Source organism: Ranitomeya variabilis, chromosome 5 (genome assembly GCF_051348905.1).
Source record: "Ranitomeya variabilis isolate aRanVar5 chromosome 5, aRanVar5.hap1, whole genome shotgun sequence".
NCBI classification, from domain to species: Eukaryota; Metazoa; Chordata; class Amphibia; order Anura; family Dendrobatidae; genus Ranitomeya; species Ranitomeya variabilis.
In genome coordinates this window covers 673,878,855-673,886,996 of record NC_135236.1, presented here as the reverse complement: position 1 = coordinate 673,886,996, position 8,142 = coordinate 673,878,855, and positions in this window count along the sequence as shown.

The window sequence follows — 8,142 nt, the reverse complement described above, 5'->3', positions numbered from 1 at the left end:
GCAGCCCCCCACATATAATAACGGTGAGAGCAGATGAAAAGACACACGTAGTATGAAAGCAGATTTAGCACAGTGAGGCCCGCTAACTAAATAGCAGAAAGATACAACAGAGGACTTCGCGGTCAGCTGCAAAACCCTTTCAAAACACCATCCTGAAATTACCTTAACTCATGTGACAACTCATGCCACTGGAGTGGTAATTTCAGCCCAACAAGAGCTTCCAGCTGTAGAGATTCACATAAGTGCAAACTGGACAAAACATACAAAAATAGACTTAAGGACTAAATAGTCCAACTTAGCTGAGCAGAAAACTGGGAGCAGGAACATGCAACAGAATCACTCTGGATACATTGATGGCCGGCATTCGAATGACTGAGGAGCAAGGTTAAATAGGATACTCCCACATCCTGATAGGAACAGGTGAACTGAGAAGGCAAAGATTGCAGGACACCAGTACCACAAGAGACCACCGGGGGAGCCCACGAACCGAATCACAACAGTACCCCCCCTTAAGGAGGGGGCACCGAACCCTCACAAGAACCACCAGGGCGATCTGGATGAGCCCTATGAAAGGCACGGACCAAATCAGAAGCATGAACATCAGAAGCTGTAACCCAAGAATTATCCTCTTGACCGTAGCCCTTCCATTTCACCAGATATTGAAGTCTCCGTCTGGAAACACGGGAGTCCAAGATTTTCTCCACCACGTACTCCAATTCACCCTCAACCAGCACAGGAGCAGGAGGCTCAACAGAAGGCACAAGTGGTACCTCATACCTCCGCAATAATGACCGATGGAAGACATGGATAGCAAAGGATGCTGGGAGGTCCAAACGAAAAGACACAGGGTTAAGAATTTCCAAAATCTTATAAGGACCGATGAACCGAGGCTTAAACTTAGGAGAAGAGACCCTCATAGGGACAAAACGGGAGGACAACCACACCAAGTCCCCAACACGAAGACGAGGACCAACACGACGATGGCGATTAGCAAAACGTTGAGTCTTCTCTTGGGACAACTTTAAATTGTCCAACACCTGCCCCCAAATACGATACAACCTATCCACCATAGTATCCACTCCAGGACAATCCGAAGATTCCACCTGACCAGATGAAAAACGAGGATGGAACCCTGAATTGCAAAAGAAAGGGGAGACCAAAGTGGCAGAACTGGCCCGATTATTAAGGGCAAATTCAGCCAACGGCAAAAAGGAGACCCAGTCATCCTGATCAGCAGACACGAAACACCTCAAATAAGTCTCCAAGGTCTGATTAGTACGTTCCGTCTGGCCATTTGTCTGGGGATGAAATGCAGACGAAAAAGACAAATCAATGCCCATCCTGGCACAAAACGCCCGCCAAAATCTGGACACAAACTGGGATCCCCTGTCGGAAACGATATTCTCCGGAATACCATGCAGCCGAACCACATTCTGAAAAAACAGGGGCACCAACTCAGATGAGGAAGGCAGCTTGGGCAAGGGCACCAAATGAACCATCTTAGAAAAGCGGTCACACACCACCCAAATGACGGACATCTTCTGAGAAACAGGGAGATCAGAAATAAAATCCATAGAGATGTGTGTCCAAGGCCTCTTAGGAACAGGCAAGGGCAACAACAACCCACTAGCCCGAGAACAACAAGGCTTGGCCCGAGCACAAACATCGCAAGACTGCACAAAAGTACGCACGTCCCGAGACAGGGAAGGCCACCAGAAGGACCTAGCCACCAAATCTCTGGTACCAAAAATTCCCGGATGACCTGCCAATGCAGAAGAATGAACCTCCGAGATGACTCTAATGGTCCACTCATCCGGCACAAACAATCTACCAGGCGGACAACGATCAGGCCGATCCGCCTGAAACTCTTGTAAAGCACGTCGCAGGTCTGGGAAGGCAGCAGACAATATCACCCCATCCTTAAGGATACCCGTAGGTTTAGAATCACCAGGGGAATCAGGTTCAAAACTCCTAGAAAGGGCATCCGCCTTCACATTCTTAGTACCTGGCAGGTATGAAACCACAAAATTAAACCGGGAGAAAAACAACGACCAGCGCGCCTGTCTAGGATTCAGACGTCTGGCCGACTCAAGATAAATCAAATTTTTGTGATCAGTCAAGACCACCACCTGATGTTTAGCACCCTCAAGCCAATGACGCCACTCCTCGAATGCCCACTTCATCGCCAAAAGCTCCCGATTACCGACGTCATAATTTCGCTCGGCGGGCGAAAATTTTCGAGAAAAGAACGCACAAGGTCTCATCACTGAACAATCTGAACTTTTCTGCGACAAAACCGCCCCCGCTCCGATCTCGGAAGCATCAACTTCCACCTGAAAAGGAAGTGAAACATCAGGCTGGCGCAACACAGGGGCAGAAGAAAAACGGCGCTTAAGCTCCCGAAAGGCCTCCACAGCCGCAGGAGACCAATCTGCAACATCAGCACCCTTTTTAGTCAAATCAGTCAAAGGCCTGACAACGCTAGAAAAACCAGTTATGAATCGACGATAAAAGTTAGCAAAGCCCAAAAATTTCTGAAGGCCCTTAAGAGAAGTCGGTTGCGTCCAGTCACAAATAGCCCGAACCTTCACAGGATCCATCTCAATAGAAGAGGGGGAAAAAATGTACCCCAAAAAAGAAATCTTCTGAACCCCAAAAACACACTTTGAACCTTTTACAAACAGAGAATTGGTCCGTAAAACCTGAAAAACACTCCTAACTTGTTGAACATGAGATTCCCAGTCATCCGAAAAAATCAAAATATCGTCCAAATACACAATCATAAATTTATCCAGATATTCACGGAAAATATTGTGCATAAAAGACTGAAAGACCGAAGGGGCATTTGACAGACCAAAAGGCATCACCAAATACTCAAAATGGCCCTCGGGCGTATTAAATGCGGTTTTCCACTCATAACCCTGCTTAATTCGCACCAAATTATACGCACCGCGAAGATCAATCTTAGAGAACCACTTCGCCCTCTCAATGCGAGCAAATAAATCTGTCAGCAATGGCAAAGGATACTGATACTTGACTGTGATCTTATTCAAGAGTCTATAATCAATACAAGGTCTCAAAGAACCATCGCTTTTAGCTACGAAAAAGAACCCCGCTCCAAGAGGGGACGAAAAAGGACGAATATGTCCCTTTTCCAAGGACTCCCTAATATACTCTCGCATGGCAGCATGTTCAGGTACAGACAGATTGAATAGACGACCCTTAGGAAATTTACTGCCAGGAATCAAATCTATGGCACAATCGCAATCTCTGTGAGGAGGAAGAGAATTAAGAGTAGATTCCTCAAAAACCTCACGATAATCAGACAAAAACTCAGGAATTCCAGAGGGAATAGATGAAGCAATGGAGACCAAAGATGTGTTCCCATGATTTCCCTGACATCCCCAGCTTAGTACAGACATTGTTTTCCAGTCAAGGACTGGGTTATGAGTTTGCAACCATGGCAATCCCAGCACTAACACATCATGTAGATTATACAGTACAAGGAAGCGAATTACCTCTTGATGGTCTGGAGTCATACACATAGTCACTTGTGTCCAGTATTGTGGTTTATTACTAGCCAATGGTGTAGAATCAATACCCTTTAAAGGTATAGGAACTTCCAGAGGCTCTAGATCAAACCCACAGCGCCTGGCAAAGGACCAATCCATAAGACTCAAAGCGGCGCCAGAATCCACATACGCATCCGCAACAATAGAAGATAACGAACAAATTAGAGTTACAGACAAAATAAACTTGGACTGCAAAGTGCCAATAGCAGAGGATTTATCGACTTTCTTTGTTCGTTTAGAGCATGCTGATATAACATGAGTAGAATTTCCACAATAGAAGCACAAGTGATTTTTGCGCCTATAATTCTGTCGTTCGCTTCTGGACAGAAAGCTATCACATTGCATACTCTGTGGTGCCTCCTCAGAAGACACCGCCAACTGGTGCACAGGTTTGCGTTCCCGTAAACGCCGATCAATCTGAATTGCCATTGTCATGGACTCATTCAGACCAGTAGGCGCAGGAAACCCCACCATGACGTCTTTTACAGCATCAGAGAGACCTTCTCTGAAAATTGCCGCCAGAGCGCACTCATTCCACTGAGTAAGCACAGACCATTTTCGAAATTTTTGGCAATATATTTCGGCTTCATCTTGCCCCTGAGAGAGGGCTATCAGGGCTTTTTCAGCCTGAATCTCCAAATTTGGTTCCTCATAAAGCAACCCCAAAGCCAGAAAAAACGAATCCACATTGAGCAACGCAGGATCCCCTGGTGCCAATGAAAATGCCCAATTTTGGGGGTCACCCCGCAGTAAAGAAATAACAATTTTTACTTGCTGGGCAGGATCTCCAGCAGAATGAGATCTCAGCGAAAGAAACAATTTACAATTGTATTTAAAATTTAGAAAACAAGATCGATCTCCAGAAAAAAACTCCGGTATAGGAATTTTAGGTTCAGACCGAGGAGCATGTAACAAAAAATCTTGTATATTCTGAACTTTAGTGGCAAGATTATTCAAATTGGTAGCCAGACTCTGGGGATCCATATTTCAACAGATAAAGTCTGAGCCATTCAGGAGTTAAGAGGAGAGGAAAACAGGAGACTGCAATTAGAGCAGGAGTGCAACTTCAGAGGGAAAAAAAAAAGTTTCACACAGTTCCTTTTCTCTCCTGCTTCAGCCTATAGATTAAACATTTGGCCGGCCATACTGTTATGGTTTCCAATGGCAAGGAAACATCAGAAGCATAGAATAAATGGACAAGCTCTCGGGTGATGGAAACTAGAGCTGACCGCGATGCTAAACCTACACACCACACTAGAAGTAGCCAGGGGGCATTCCTGCGTTGTCTCTAGATGCCTCGCGCCAGCCGGAGAACTAACTACCCCTGGTAGAAGAAAACACAGTCCTGGCTTGCCTCCAGAGAATGTCCCCACAGGAGATAGCAGCCCCCCACATATAATAACGGTGAGAGCAGATGAAAAGACACACGTAGTATGAAAGCAGATTTAGCACAGTGAGGCCCGCTAACTAAATAGCAGAAAGATACAACAGAGGACTTCGCGGTCAGCTGCAAAACCCTTTCAAAACACCATCCTGAAATTACCTTAACTCATGTGACAACTCATGCCACTGGAGTGGTAATTTCAGCCCAACAAGAGCTTCCAGCTGCAGAGATTCACATAAGTGCAAACTGGACAAAACATACAAAAATAGACTTAAGGACTAAATAGTCCAACTTAGCTGAGCAGAAAACTGGGAGCAGGAACATGCAACAGAATCACTCTGGATACATTGATGGCCGGCATTCGAATGACTGAGGAGCAAGGTTAAATAGGATACTCCCACATCCTGATAGGAACAGGTGAACTTAGAAGGCAAAGCTTGCAGGACACCAGTACCACAAGAGACCACCGGGGGAGCCCACGAACCGAATCACAACAATGTAGCAACCAACAAGCTTTGTGTGCAAATTATGGGAACTGTTTTCTTTTCCAATTTCAAGGTACTCTTGACCACAGCTTAGATGTTGATACTAAGATCATCAGTTCTGATAGTAAAAGTTGAACTAACCAAAGTACAACCATGAACGGTGCCAGCGTCTGGTAAAGGTGACCAGATCAGAGTATCCAAGGAGAGTACTGCTCTTCCATATACTTTCTTCACTATACAAGATCTTACACTTTGCCTCTTTTGCTGATTTTTTCCAGTGAGACTATCTTGTGAATCTTTTTGATTATCTCTATTGACAATACTCTTGGGTCAATGGGTCCAAGAAGACTGGGCAGACACAGTGCCTACTGTGACTCGGTTGCTCACTGGTGGACTTTAACGCTTTAACGTGGCGTTTTTCCACCAATACTATGAAAGACATAAACATGGTAAAACCAAGAGGTTTCAACGTTTTGTCTCATGCTCATGGTAGTAATGTGAAAAGTGTGACTATGTGCAGAAAGCAAGTGATGATTTTGACCGTGAAGGAGCTGTGGTTGGTGAACGCAAACTTTGCAGTGACCTGAGACCATGTCTTGTGGTCTGAATCGAAAGTCTAGGATCCAAGTTCCAACCATAGGTTCTCACCTACTGCCAAGTCAATGTAAAGAGGCTCAAAAAAGTGCATCGTGGAGCAATATTACCCAAATGCAGCCATTTACAAATCAACGACGTTTGTCTGGTGCGTTGTGGCATCCCTTAAGAATGGAAGCCATGATGCACATGGGATCCAGGGCTTACATGATCTGTAATCTAATCAGTTCTTCTTTCAAAGTTTATGGCAGATGGAGAGCTTGACAGATATTTCATTTCCTAAGTGTAAATTAACTCATAGATCACTAAAAACTGATACCGCGCTAGAGTGATTGAAGTGATCTAACCCTAACTGTAGGAGTACAAAGAGAAACTGAGTGTAATGATGGATAATGACCAGAAACCTGCTGCAAAAGTGGTGTAACCGCTGGAGGAATGTAGCGCAAGCAGGCCAAATGCTTGCCACTAGCAGTGTATCCTAGTGACAATAAGAGAGGACAGTAAAGTCCCCCGCCACCCGAACATGCACAATCCAGCAGGCCCTCGCAGCATATAACAACCAAAGACTGTGTGGGGCTCTTACCCTGTGCTGCATTCGGTGACCGCCCAGCTGTTCCTGGTGTATATCCAAGGGGTGTACTGTGATCCTCGGGTCACAGTGGCAAAAGTAGGGGCGAAACTGGCCTCCCGAGGGTGGCGACCGGGTGGATGCCCGTGCACATACTACTGCGACCGGTGTAGGAAGTAGCTGGTAAGTGTAGAGCCAGAGAACGTCCCAGCCGGAGGCGTCCCTGGTTACACTTAGGAAAAAATGGCCGCCGCTGACAAGCAGCGTGTGACGTCACAGGCCTACGGAGCCTCGCTGAGACCTAAAAGCTAACCGACGCGTTTCGAAGGGTGAGCGCCCTTCTTCATCAGGGTTACAGGCCTACCGGAAAGCTCCTCTATATATATGTATATGTTCCTCCTTGCCACACCCACGTACCCGCCCCCCAGACCTATGGAAACCGCCCCACTAATAGATGTTAATACCCAATACTAGTATGCTGTCCCACCAAAATACAACGCCCCCATATGGTACCTGAATTATGTCAAGCTAACAACTAATTATAAAGAATTAGGCATGATACCTATAAGTATGCATAATGCCCATGAGCCAAATAAAAATAGTTGCAAAACAAAACAAAATTTGGCTCATGGGCATTATGCATACTTATAGGTATCATGCCTAATTCTTTATAATTAGTTGTTAGCTTGACATAATTCAGGTACCATATGGGGGCGTTGTATTTTGGTGGGACAACATACTGGCATCGGGTATTAACATCTATTAGTGGTAGTGGGGCGGTTTCCATAGGTCTGGGGGGTGGGTACGTGGGTGTGGCAAGGAGGAACATATACATATATATAGAGGAGCTTTCCGGTAGGCCTGTAACCCTGATGAAGAAGGGCGCTCACCCTTCGAAACGCGTCAGTTAGCCTTTAGGTCTCAGCGAGGCTCCATAGGCCTGTGACGTCACACGCTGTTGTCAGCGGCGGCCATTTTTTCCTAAGTGTAACCAGGGACGCCTCTGGCCGGGACGTTCTCTGGCTCTACACTTACCAGCTACTTCCTACACCGGTCGCAGTAGTATGTGCACGGGCATCCACCCGGTCGCCACCCTCGGGAGGCCAGTTTCGCCCCTACTTTTGCCACTGTGACCCGAGGATCACAGTACACCCCTTGGATATACACCAGGAACAGCTGGGCGGTCACCGAATGCAGCACAGGGTAAGAGCCCCACACAGTCTTTGGTTGTTATATGCTGCGAGGGCCTGCTGGATTGTGCATGTTCGGGTGGCGGGGGACTTTACTGTCCTCTCTTATTGTCACTAGGATACACTGCTAGTGGCAAGCATTTGGCCTGCTTGCGCTACATTCCTCCAGTGGTTACACCACTTTTGCAGCAGGTTTCTGGTCATTATCCATCATTACACTCAGTTTCTCTTTGTACTCCTACAGTTAGGGTTAGATCACTTCAATCACTCTAGCGCGGTATCAGTTTTTAGTGTATTTATTGGTTTTTACAGAAGTGGCACAAGTTCTGTGGATACCAGCAGCTGAGTG